The sequence below is a fragment of the Hyperolius riggenbachi genome, chromosome 6 (assembly GCF_040937935.1).
Source record: "Hyperolius riggenbachi isolate aHypRig1 chromosome 6, aHypRig1.pri, whole genome shotgun sequence".
Lineage (NCBI taxonomy): Eukaryota > Metazoa > Chordata > Amphibia > Anura > Hyperoliidae > Hyperolius > Hyperolius riggenbachi.
The window spans coordinates 206,163,162-206,176,706 of NC_090651.1; the positions used below are offsets into that span (position 1 = coordinate 206,163,162).

A 13,545-nucleotide genomic window follows, 5' to 3' on the forward strand; every position below is an offset into this window, starting at 1 on the left:
TAAACTCAGTTCACATTAATAAAGTACATCTGCTCTGAATAATGTTTTGGTGATGTACATTGATTTTTGATACATGAAACTTGACTGGCATCAGTGTTAATTTGTGTCACTGTTTGTCTGCAATATAGTTGGTGTCTTAGTGGGTAGCAGGAAAAAAGGGCGCTGGCTAAGGGTGGACGAAAAGGGCGCTGCCATAGACTTTAATGCAATTATCGTTAATATGGCAAAAAAAGCAGAAAAAAGGGAGACGCTATAAATCGTTAACAACATTAGAACATTAATGTTTTTGAAGTATGTTATTGTTTTAGAAGCTTGCAATGTTATAGTTTTTATCATATTATTTTGCTTGTATGTACAGATTTTACGCTATCAAATATATTATCGTTTCTATGTGGAAAAGGGTGTTTCTGCAGAGAGAGTGGTTAGGGTTGGGCAACACCAGGGGGAGTGGTTAGGGTTAGGCCCACCCGAGCAGCGGTTAGTTTTACGTAACACAAGAGAGGGTGGTTAGGGTCAGGCTCCAACAGGGGGGTGGTTAGGGTCATGCTCCAACAGGGGGTGGTTAGGGTTAGGCACCACCAGGGGAGGGTTCTGTGTGAGAGTAGGGTTGGGTTATGCTGTATTGTTGAATTACCTAACGATGTTTAATGTTAATATATTTTGTTATTATTTCCTGTCTGTTTTAACAACGTTATTTATCGTTAACCAAGTTTGACAACGATGTTTATTGTTATCAGATTTCGTTATTCACAGGCACCATTTCATTATCCAGCCGGGCCCTTTTTTCACTACTCCCTTTTTTCATGCACGCTCTTAGTGAGTCTACCATGCACCATACCTTCCTGCATGATTTGGTAGAATGTCAGTCTGACATAAAAAACAATTAAAAACCCATCTCCCAACTCCTTGTTGCCTATATAGGTATCCCACTGCCTGGGCACAGTTATCTTGTAGTATAACTATGTAATATTCAGCACCAATATTAACTGGTTCTCGTTCCACGTTTTTTACACCTTAAAGTTCCTGACATTTTTGACACTTTAGCTGTGTTGTTTTGATACAGTAGTAACTTTTTAATTATCTATACATCTTAGTGATACATATCTTGTTTTTTCAGTACAATCTAGGCTTTCTTTGGGTAATATTTTTCTCCCAAAACTATTTTGTTTTATAGTCCATTTATGGGGAAAAATTAGGCGTAAATGCAGAATTTACGCCTAAATCCCAATTTTCACATCACACATCCCACAGTTATAAAACATTTACAAATAAATTATTTGGCCCTTCCCAATTAAAATGATACCCCACATGCCACATTTTACTTGTAGCTGAGCATGTGGTGGACCGTTATCCCCAATCTGCGCTTCTGTGGCGATCGAATGGGTTCGCTAGGGCGACAGTTCAGGGGGCAAAGAGCTGCACAGATGCAGAGGCAATGGCAGAGCGTTACATCTGTAGAGCATTGGGGCCTGAAACTTTTGAACATAGAAAGTTTTGTGTAACTTGGTGTCTGGGGTTTCTATGTTAAAATGACAGCAACCCTACCAACCTTTTCAGACACTTAAAAAAACAAAACAAAAAATTGTGTGGCTTATCTATTGAAACAGCCTGATTCAAATGTCTGCTAACCTACAATTATGTCAGAAAGGACAGCAGGCAAAAGCAGATAGGAGGAATCCGTAATGATTTTCTTCGGAACAGTTCACACCAATCTGTTTTTGAAGTGTCCATCTTGTCTGTTGCCTTCATTCGATAAATGGTACACTTCTTTTATAAAGTGGCAGCAGACCCTGGAATGTACATTCCTTGAGTGGAACAGCGTACCTGTACAATAATAAAGCATTGCTCCTGCTGGGTCCGCTGTAGTGTGAACTAAATACATTTTAATAGAGTGTTTAATAAGAAATAATGCATCACAAACTGTCTACTTTTCCAAGACTCCACAGGTGTCTTCCTATTAGCGACATGGATAGAAACTGGGCACTGAATTGGGCTTTGTGTGCTTTCCTTCCTCTCTTGTTACAGCTAAAATCCAGGAACACAGATTAGTAGTAATAAAAGCATGCAATGCAGCCTGTTTTTAACTCAAATTTGATATTTTTTTTAAATGTAAAATATATGCAGCAGCCTCCCAAGATGCAATACATCTGATCAAGCCTGAGCAGTAGAAGACTTGAAGGGGGTGCCCATGAAAAGGTTTGAATCAAGAGGAACAAGATTAAAAAACAGAGACCTCTAATGTAAGGCTCTCTGTAAATGCTGCCAGAATTGGAAGGTGTCTGTGAAAGTAACTCATTACAGGTATGAAACTCCGCCCCCTCCATAAGCATAACTGCCATGGTGGGTTTTTTTTGTTTTTTTTTAAAGTCTTCGGGAAGCTGTTGCCACCCCCACCTGTGTCATCTCGGCCAGCCTTTAGCTAGGCATCCAAGGCCTAATACGTAGCTGGTAAGCTGTGGGCGGGCCACAGCAACACGGGTGGGGGTCGCTGAAGCTTTGGAAGACTTCAGATAAAAATGGCCACAGAAGTCTTGCCGATGGAATCGGGCAAAGTTTCAGATTTCTAATGATTTACTGGCGAGCAGGTGAGTCACTGTCACTGACACCTACTGATCCATGCAGCCCTAACACAGAGCTTTACAATAAGATCTCTTTCACCCTTATATATTTACAATCGTATTCTGCTTCAATAGCCCTGTGTTACAGGGCTGTCTTCCAGCACAGCCGGTGGGAAGATTGCCAGTTCCCAAATCACAGAACCACAGCAATTCCCACTTTTTTGTATTTGTGATATTTTTATCAGTGACAGTTATACATATAGGGGAACACTCCCTGCAAGTGCAAGAGGGTCCACAGCTATGGGAGCTCCCAACATTTAACTCTGCAAAACCGGTTCCCTTTACAGAGCAGGTGTTGTTGTGGCAGACTTGTTATGGGTGGGGGGATCCTGGTTGGCACCCTTTTATGGGGGAGGGATCCATGCTAGCTGGGTGCACTGTTATGGGAAAAGGGTTCATGATGGTTGCACTGTTATGGGGGAGGGATCCAAGTTGGCTGCAATGTTATAGGGAGAGGTTCAAGATGGCTCCACTGTTATGGGTGAGAGTTTCATAGGAGCTGCACTGTTATGAAGGAGGGATTCATTGTGGCTACAGTGTTATGGGGAGGGGTTCATTGTGGTTGCACTTTATGTGGGAGGTGTTCATGCTGGCTGCACTGTTATTGTGGAGAGTTTCATAGGGGCTTTACTGTTATGAAGGAAGGGTTTTGTGGTGGACACGTTAAAGAACGACTTTGCAGATGGCCCCTTAGCATGGAGTTCACCACAGCTTAAAGGACAGCTGAAGTGAGAGGTATATGGAGGTTGCCATATTTATTTCATTTTAAACAATACCAGTTGCCTAGCAGTCCTGCTGTTCTCCTTAGCTGCAGTAGTGTCTGAATAACACCAGAAACAAGCATGCAGCAAATCTTGTTGGATCTAATAAAAGCGGCCTGATCTGCATATGTTCGTTCAGGGTCTATGGGCTAAAAGTGTTAGATGCAAAAGGATCAGCAGGATAGCCAGTCAACTGGTATTGCTTGAAAGGCAATAAATATGGCAGCCTCCATATCCATCTCACATGTCCCAAGTAGCAGCTCCGCCCTCAGCCCCCGGCCCGGGGTCCCGACACGGTGTGCAAGCGCTGCTGTCAATCAAGTCCATGTTGTCCAGACTGTACTATGAAGGCGCAGAACTACCAGGCCTGTGCAGTACAGTCCGGACAATTTTGACTTGATTGACAGCGGCGCTTCACGCAGGCGCAGTAAGGACGACCTTGAGGTCGTCCTCAGCATCGGCGGGGATCCCGGGCCGGCAGCTGAGCCCAGAGCTGCGTTGTGGGACATGTCAGCTGCAAGGGGCTGGAGGAAGCCCCAGGTAAATTGATCGGGGGTAAGGGAAATTGATTGATGACACCTTTAAGGCAAAAGAGCATGTGTGTGAATGTAAAGAGGGTTTAACAGGGATCCAAGTGATGTGTAGTTATACCCCTGTTAACAATACTAATATTTACACACTTAGACATTCTAGCTTTCTCGCTATAAAGGATAATAAGGATTTGATGAAAGAAGGCAAAATGATGCACATTTAGTTAGGCAGTCTTGATACTGAGGCCACTTAACACCCTGAAACGATTTGGCTGAAACCCTGGCCTCTTGTATTTGCTTCTCTCACTTGTCTGTCATTGCACCCTTGAAATGAGTCCTTCTGACAAACTTTGTTAAAGAATGCAACACCTCCAATAAGTGTCATTGGAACAGACGGTTGTATGTGGCTGCAGAGAGCAAGGGAACAATTTCACACACCCGTTGCCTGTGTTCAGTAGATGTAGGAGCTTTACAAGATCAGTCACTGTATGTGCTAAAGTGTGCTGAAGCTGCCAGTCTGGAATTAGCTGCCTGTAATGCATTCAGGGTAACAGGAAAAAAGGGCGCCGCCATTCACTCCCATGATAAATATCGTTTAATGGGCGCTGAACAGGAAAAAAGGGCGCTGGAGATTATTAACGTTTTACAAACGGCGCCCGGAGATTTTTAATGTTTTATAACTGTGCTTGTGATGATTTAAGTTTAGAAAATGCGCCTGTGATGAATAACGTTTAAAAAATACTAAACATATTTATCGTATTAAACTAAAACATTATTTGAAGTTTTATCCCTTACTGTTTGTAAAACATTACTATTCAGAAAATAAAGCGATCAGTACGTAACGTAAACTGCAATACATTTTTTACAGTCACTATTTGTAAAACATTATTATGCACACAATAAAATTATTTAAAATTTTTATTCCTTAATGTTTGTAAACCATTATTATTCACAAAATAAAGTGATTAGTACGTAACGTAAATTGCAATGTATTTTTTACAGTCACTATTTGTAAAACAACATTATCCACATAATAAAGCGATCAGTAAGGGGGGTGGTTAGGGTTAGGCACCACCAGGGGGGTGGTTAGGGTTAGGCACCACCAGGGGGGTCTTAGGGTTAGGCCCCAACAGGGGGGTCTAGGGGTTAGGGATAGGATGGGTACAGGGAGGGTTCTGTGTGAGAGTAGGGTTAGGTATAGTTTTAGTAAAATTTTAGTAATACTTACTAATGTTTTACAACACTTATTACGAACGTAGTTATATTTATAGCATCGTTATAAACAATATTTTCAGATTTTATTATAACAAGAAACGATAAATGAAGGTTTATCACAATAATATACAATTATAACGATTAAACCTATATTATCGTTTTTTTGACAAACGTATATGTTTCACTTTTGAAACAGGGAAGATTAACGTTTTCACAATTTCCGATTTCATACACATTACTTAATGATTTATAAATTTGTAAAACATTGTAAACGAAATACAACACAATATTTTTATAAACGGTATTACTGATTATCGTTCACACCCCGCACCCTTTTTTCCCAACGCCCTTTTTTGATGTACGCTGCATTCAGCACCTTTCACAAGAACATTTAGAGGGGAGGGGGGCATTGTCTGTGAGGAGCTGGTAGTTGCCAGCGGCACCTCCCCTAGGCTCCTTACCAGAATGTACTGAGTTATCTCACAGAGCTAATCGTTTGAATAAAATGACGCGCTTCTTAAATTTGCATGCCTGCCTGCCTGGCTCATGTTTTATGCATTATGCTACTCATAAGCCACAACGTACATGCACGGCACAGAAAATTTAGGTAAATTATGAATAAATTAAATCTTATCTAAATAAACAAGTGTCTGTTTTACCAGGAATGCAAGCCCATGAATATTTAAGTGGACATGGATAAATCCTCTTCACGCTGCTTACTTCAAAGGAGGATTTTCAGGCGATCAGATTACAGTGAGCCTGAGAGACAGGCAGCGATTGCCAATGTGCTGGAGAGGAAGGAGAAGAGGTGGTTGTGAATATTGCAAAGGTAAGAAGAGGAAGATAAGAAGCTGTGTGCCAGGAGGTGGTCCACACTTGCCTCATTTTTCATTTAAAGTGCAACTCCAGCCAAGCAGATAAACACATTGGGCTTGATTCACAAAAGAGTGCTAACTGTTAGCACGGCCGTTTTCGTGTGAATTTTCGCATAGCGCGCGATCGCGAATTTTCACGCAAAACGATAACGGTTTAGCGCGCAAATGTGAATTTTTGCGCCAAAACGATATTGATTTCACGGGAAAATTCACGTTTGCGCGCGAAAACGTTATTGTTTAGCGCAAAAATTCGCGATCACGCGCTATGCGAAAATTCACGTGAAAACGGCCGTGCTAACAGTTAGCACTCTTTTGTCAATCAAGTCCCTTGTTTCTACTCTCCCACACAAGAAAGTATAGTGGGACCTTTTTAAAGGGAAGCTAACGTATTTTATGTAATTCATTTTACAAACTCAATTTAATTGGGTTGTACGTATTAGCTCCTTGACCTGACAGCTAACAGCTGATTTGGCATGGTGGGCAGACAACTTCATCAAAAGAGCACTAACCTCTCCTCTTGTGCCTAACACTAACCTCTCCTCTGCCTAACACTAACCTCACCTCTCCTCTGCCTAACACTAACCTCTGCTCTTCCTCTAACAATAACCTCTAGTCTGCCTAACCCTAACCTCTCATCTGCCTAACTCTTACCTCTCCTCTGCCTAACACTAACCTCTCCTCTGCCTAACACTAACCTCACCTCTCCTCTGCCTAACACTAACCTCTGCTCTTCCTCTAACAATAACCTCTCCTCTGCCTAAAGCTAGCCACTAACGGTCCAATTTCTAGCGAAAAATCGTTAGAGCGATCAGAAATTCTGATCGGATTGGTTGTAAATAATCTCCATTGGTGGACACAATCGATTATGAAGGAGTGAAACAAATGTCGCCTGAATTAATTTTCATCGAACAAAAATTTGGATTTTCTTGGTGGTCGTGATAAATAGGAAGCAATGATTGGTTAGTTGATAGTGTAGTGAACGATTTTTCGTCCAATCAAAATTTCTGATCGCTCAAACGATTTTTCGCTAGAAATTGGACCGTTAGTGGCCAGCTTAACCCTAACATTTCATCTGCCTAACTCTTACCTCTCCTCTGCCTAACACTAACCTCTCCTCTGCCTAACACTATCCTCTCCTCTGCCTAACACTTACCTCTCCTCTGCCTAACATTAACCTCTCCTCTGTCTAACCCTAACCTCTCATCTGCCTAACACTAACATCTCTGCCCAACACTAACCTCTCCTCTCCTTTGTCTAACCCTAACCTCACATCTGCCTAACTCTTACCTCTCCTCTGCCTAACATTAACCTCTCCTCTGCCTAACACTAACCTCTCCTCTGCCTAACATTAACCTCTCCTCTGCCTAACATTAACCTCTCCTCTGCCTAACATTAACCTCTTCTCTTCCTCTAACACTAACCTCTCATCTGCCTAACTCTTACCTCTCCTCTGCCTAACACTAACCTCTCCTCTGCCTAACACTAACCTCTCCTCTGCCTAACACTTACCTCTCCTCTGCCTAACATTAACCTCTCCTCTGCCTAACATTAACCTCTCCTCTTCCTCTAACACTAACCTCTCCTCTGTCTAACCCTAACCTCTCATCTGCCTAACACTAACATCTCTGCCTAACACTAACCTCTCCTCTCCTCTGCCTAACACTAACCTCTCCTCTTCCTCTAAATCCAACCTCTCCGCAGCCTAACACTAACCTCTCCTCTGCCTAACCCTAACCTCTCCTCTGCCTAACCTCTCCTCTTCCTCTAACACTAACCTCGCCTCTGCCTAACCCTAACCTCCTCTCTGCCTAACACTGACCTCTCCTTTGCCTAACCCTAACCTCTCCTCTCCCTAACCTCTCCTCTGGCTAACACTAACCTCTCCTCTGCCCAACACTAACCTCTTTTCTTCCTCTAACACTAACCTCTCCTCTGCCTAACCTCTCCTCTTCCTCTAACACTAACCTCTCCTCTGCCTAACCCTAACCTCCTCTCTGCCTAACACTGACCTCTCCTCTGCCTAACCCTAACCTCTCCTTTCCCTAACCCTAACCTCTCCTCTGGCTAACACTAACCTCTCCTCTGCCTAACACTAACCTTTCCTCTGCGTACCCCTTACCTCTCTTCTGCCTAACACTAACCTCTCCTCTGCCTAACTCTAACCTCTCCTCTGCCTAACCTCTCCTCTGCTTAACCCTAACCTCTCCTCTGCCTAACACTAACCTCTCCTCTAACGCTAACCTCTCCTCTGCCTAACACTAACCTTTCCTCTTACTCTTTCTAACACTAACCTCTTCTCTACCTAACACTAACCTTTCCTATGCCTAACATTAAGCTCTTCTTTCTAATGATTCAAAGTAAGTAACACCGCTCACAGCCTCACAATACCATGATGGTGCTGGGAAGGACACTTCTTTCTTGACAATACATGGAGACTGTTAGAATCAAATCTGCAGCACATCAGTGACTCCAATTTTAACTTGACATTAAGGCTGCACAGACAAAAATGGCTGCCGTACATCAGACAGCAATGTGAATGAGTCACAGCCTGAGGCTTGGAGTAGAAGGGTAAACTGAGTGAATATAGTTCCTCATATTACACAGAAGTGGTAAGGTTGTACATTTAAAATTGTATTATATTTAGGCACTACCCTGCGCAGGGCATGTGTGCATGCGCCATTTCTCTGAATGTCAGTCTTGACGCACTCGCACACACCATCCAATCAGTGCTGCGGCCAATTGGAGCAAGGCAGGGCATGAGGGTGCATGCTCGGGATTGAAGGACGTATAGAAACACAACGGCCGGCTTGAAAATTACTGTTATAGATTATTTACAACATAAATCCTAGCAGTTCACCATAACCCATCTAGGTAGCCTGCTATGAACATATAGGAACTGTTAAACAGCACAAGTGATATCCTGACTATCATTCAGGCCTAACAAAAACAAAAGGTTTTGGACAACAAAATTATGTTTTGCACATTCACACTCATATCTTTAGTACCATTTAATTGTATACTGAGTGATTTCTCCTGTGAATTGCCGTTCTTTAACCAGCTCACTATCCAAGACTGCACTTCATATTAGAGATATATTCAAACATCCGGCTATAAAAATACAGCTTCCAGGGAGGAATGCCAAGGTTCCATCCAGGCCCTGGCTCTATTGAATTTGGCCCGTAAAAGCTCCATACTTCATCATAATTCCCTGTTTATTGATTTCAAAAACACACTTCTTTTACAGAGAGTTGTAATACTTTCACCTCTAGCCGACATGGTCCCACAGAGACATTTCGCACCCTACATATATTTTCTTGTGCCTCTCTCCGGACAACTCAAACCAATCCACTTTCTCAGCTAGTGTCTTCTCGTTGCAGTTGTGTGCACACATCTTTAGCAAGAACAATTTATAATACATTGTGAACAACTTGGCAAAAAAAGGAAAAATCTGCATTTGTTCAAAGCACTGTTTCCTGTTAATCTTGTTAAACAATCCCGAAGTGAATTTTAAATTAACAGTTTAATAGTTACTTCGGACTAGTCAGAGACTTCCCAGGTCCTGCTACGTGCCACCTATCCAGTGCTGGGTCCCTTTATACCTATGCAACACTTCTTCTGGCCAAAAGCACAGCCACATTAGGCATGTTGAAGTACAAACGCTTCACTCTACTGGGCATGTGTGGACCATACTCGCCTATTCCTAGTGCAGTTATGCTCGTCCACAGCCATGCTCCCAGCCAGAATATAAAGAGGGTGCTATATTGGTGGCATGTAGAAGGACCTGGACAGCCTCTAGACTATCCAGAGGTTTCCAACTATTGAGATGAATACACTTCAGGATTGCTTTAAATAACTCTTGCTGTTGTTAACTACAGCCTAGGTGAGGGTTTCAAGCTTTTGACACTTAGTAACAATTTTGAGAAAAATCAGAGATTACTTAGATTCTCCAGTGTTCTTTAAGTTGGGAGAACCTCAGTAAATCAGGCTCATCTGGGTATATTCACTAAACTGCAGTAAGCAGAACAAGTGTTACCTCATGATGAGTAGAGTGTCATGCAAATACATTACATGCAATGCATTATGCTCCACACATAGTCATGTATAAGACTTTACGCACGTTTTTCTGCTTACCCCAGTTTAGTGAATATATCCCATTGTCTCTAAGCAATTTTTAACCTGCGAACCTCGAGTTCCATTTCAAAAGAAATAAGATATTCATTGATAAGAGCTTCATCATAATTGTAGTATAGAGATTTGAGGTTGTATTTGTTTTGCCAACCTCAGGGAACTCGATAAAGCCAGCAGCCTCAACCATTTTCAGCAAGAGAAACCACAGATAATTTGTTAAGAACATCCCACTGTGTTTTATAAATCACTTAAAATAGACAATCAATTTGAGGTCAGGTGATCTGTGGACTCTGGCAAAACAACTTTACAATCCTGAAGCACACTGAGTACTATTCTAAAGCTTTTGTATAGGAAATTGGCTACCTTCGTAAAGTAACACAGTTTGTACCCACTGCTAAACTCAACCTATATCAAGACTAGCAGCTAGAAAGTTTGCAGCGTTCTCAATGATTGGCCGTGACATCAAGAACACTTTCTAAAGATCTAAACGCCTGCCCATGCCAGTTTCATTAAAAGGAGGGGAAAATTATCTAAATTCTTAAGAGGAAATTATGTCTTTGAAAAGTAAAATATAGATAGATTAAAAATATTAAAAGCGTATTAAGTGAAGCAGCGCTAAATGTCTGTAGAGGCTTAGAATCAATAAATATAACAGAATAGTCATCATCATTTTACGGTCTGAGCTCTTTTGATCTTCACTGCTTAGATATGTGATTCATACAGCGCTGCAGCACTATTGCCTCTATTCATTCTCAGTCTCGCTGCTTATTGGTCTGTATAAATTCTTCAGCCTAGTAAGGGAGACACAACCAATAACTGTTTTTGACATGAACCCTCTCTCACCATTAGAGTCCACTGTTCACAGATCGGTCAATAATTCAGACTAACAAAGAGCCTGTCTCTATGTAGCACCTTATTCTAGGGGATGGGAGCCAGCCCATGTTAATAAGTGGTATGGTAACTAAAGCTCCATACATACTTGGAATAGCAATCATTAGAAATAACAGAATATCGAGCATTTGCCATCAGGAATGGCGATCTCTTCAATGAACACCCTTATATAATATAAAATGACTGGTTTTATGGTAAAGAAAACAATCAGTGTTGTTGAATATTGCACGTGCGTAAAGAAGTGAAGTCAGAGAGTGTTAGGTGATGGATTCTGCACATGCACCTAATGAGCTTGATTCACAAAAGCATGCAAAGTGTTAGCACGCCAGTGAAAAGCCCCTTAGCACGTGCAAACAGCCTCTGCACGCGCTAATATGCGCGCAAGAGTTTGCGCGTGTAAAGATTTGCGCTTCATGCGTAAAGTTTTGCGCGCAAATCTTCAGGAAGTCACGGCTTATCACGTGAATGGAGCATATTGGGCAGCATCGTTCGCGCTCACCGCGTAATGCCATACGCGAGCTAAAATAGCACGTGAACAGCAAAAGCTTTGCCCGTGCAAACAACTTAGCACACTAGCTTGCACGTGCAAAGCCTTAGCACGTGCTAACTGAGTTAGCAATGGTTAGTGAATCAAGCTCCATGTCCGTTATCTAACAATATCCATTAACAAAGTTGGAAATAAACGATCACATATCAGTCAGATGGATCAACATTTTCCATCGATGTCTGTCGTTAGTCGTTTGATGATCGTTTGTGAAATTTTTGCACACAATTATCTAATGATCAGTCGTTTTGTACCTGTTTTAAATGACTATAATCCAAAGTGTGTCCATAGCTTAACTAACCATCACAGTCACTGACAGACTAGCACATGGTTATTAGTACCTGGTCCTAATCATGTTTTTAAGACTTTTGCCTTGATGACACAGCTTAATTCATTGGCAAATATTTTTGTTTACTAAAGTAATTGAGGATGAACAATATGAAAGTCCAAAGAATAAGATAATTTTATGCTGTTCATCCAGAAGAAGGGAATATCAATCCTCAGCTACACAGCTGTCAATTTATCCTCACAGTATGGAACATAATTATTTCCAATCTTGTCAATAGCAGTCTGATTATCTTCCTGGAACCATCATTGCACTGATGAAGCCTACTAATTATAGTTGCAAATGCCATTTATAGTAGGAAATATATCAGATTCATATTTAAAAGAAAAATCTAGACTTCTACACAAGCAGTTTTGTTAATTTATGTTAAAATGCAGCCTTTCAGTCAGCTACAAATTTCAGTAATTGCCAAAAATATTCACATATTTCCTAGCAACACAACATATTTTGAAGACCCTCGCTGTGTAGTTAGGTCACTGCCTTTACCAGAAGTCTATGCAGAGCTTGTGACTGAATCGTGGGAAGCACTTTACATGGGGAATTGCAGCATCAGCAATATGTGTGTGTGTGTGTGTGTGTGTGTGTGTGTGTGTGTGTGTGCGCGTGCGTGTGTGCGTGCGTGTGCGCACAAGACGTTTTGGCCAATAAGTTTTTGTGCCCAAAGTGATGTTGGAGATGAAATGTTTCTTATTACAGCATTAAATCACATTGGGCTTGATTCACAAAAGCGTGCTAACACAGTTAGCAAGCCTAAAAGCTTTGCACATGCAAACTAGGGTGCTAAGTAGTTTGCACGGCAAAGTGGTTACTGTTCGCGTGCTATTTTAGCGCGTGTAAAAGTTTGCGCGCGTAAAGTTTTGCGCGCACCACTTTGCGTGCAAAATCAGCCGCTTCGCATGCAAAGTATGCTTATTACGCTACTTAGCACGCGAAGCAGCTGATTTTGCTGCAAAGCGGTGCGCACAAAACTTTATGCGCACTGTACAAAACTTTACGCGCACTGCACAAAACGTTACGTGCACAAACTCTTACGCGCATATTAGCGCGTGCAGAGCCAGTTTGCACGTGCTAAGTGGCTTTTCACTGGCGTGCTAACACTTAGCACGCTTTTGTGAATCAAGCCCATTATGTGATCTTTGCAATGGACAACCCTTTCACAGGTTGGATGTTAACTACAAACAACCTTACTTGCAACAAAACATAAATAATTATTGCGGAACATTTACTAAAATCTTTGAATTAGATACAGCTAGTTTGAAGAGAATTTGTTTTCCTCGTTGAAACAGTAGCTTCACATAATATTTACTTTACTTTTTATCCCTAACAATTGCTTTTTAAAGTGCACCCGAGGTGGATTTTATGAGGGCAAAAGGGACACAGAGGCATTTACCCTTTTAAATGACATGCCTGTGTGTCCTCTCTCTCGGCACCACCCTATTCCCCCCTGCTTTGTGCTGCACCCCTTTACCCGAAAGCAGCTTGTGAGCAGCCTAAGAGGGGAAAGGGTGCACTCTATATCAGTTGGTACCTGGAGAATATCATGTTATCCAATCTAAGGAAAAGTTTGCTTTCATCCACATCATCTGATAATCACCTTCAACATTCCAGGTAGATGATTAATGCCGACTAATATGGGA

At 41.7% G+C, this 13,545-nt stretch overlaps 1 protein-coding gene and 1 long non-coding RNA gene across 6 annotated transcripts in view; one reads left to right on the plus strand and one right to left on the minus strand.

The window, feature by feature from the left end:
- KIRREL3 (kirre like nephrin family adhesion molecule 3) overlaps positions 1-13,545 on the minus strand; it is a 1,384,273-nt gene that overhangs the window by 1,028,576 nt on the left and 342,152 nt on the right. The gene's annotated exons all lie outside the window — the stretch shown is intronic.
- The window catches only part of LOC137522636 (uncharacterized), a 193,213-nt gene that overhangs the window by 171,895 nt on the left and 7,773 nt on the right, over positions 1-13,545 (plus strand). For both annotated transcript variants that reach the window (XR_011022369.1, XR_011022368.1), the window contains one exon: positions 5,787-5,953. This is a non-coding gene — a long non-coding RNA (uncharacterized lncRNA). The remainder of the gene's footprint in view (positions 1-5,786; positions 5,954-13,545) is intronic.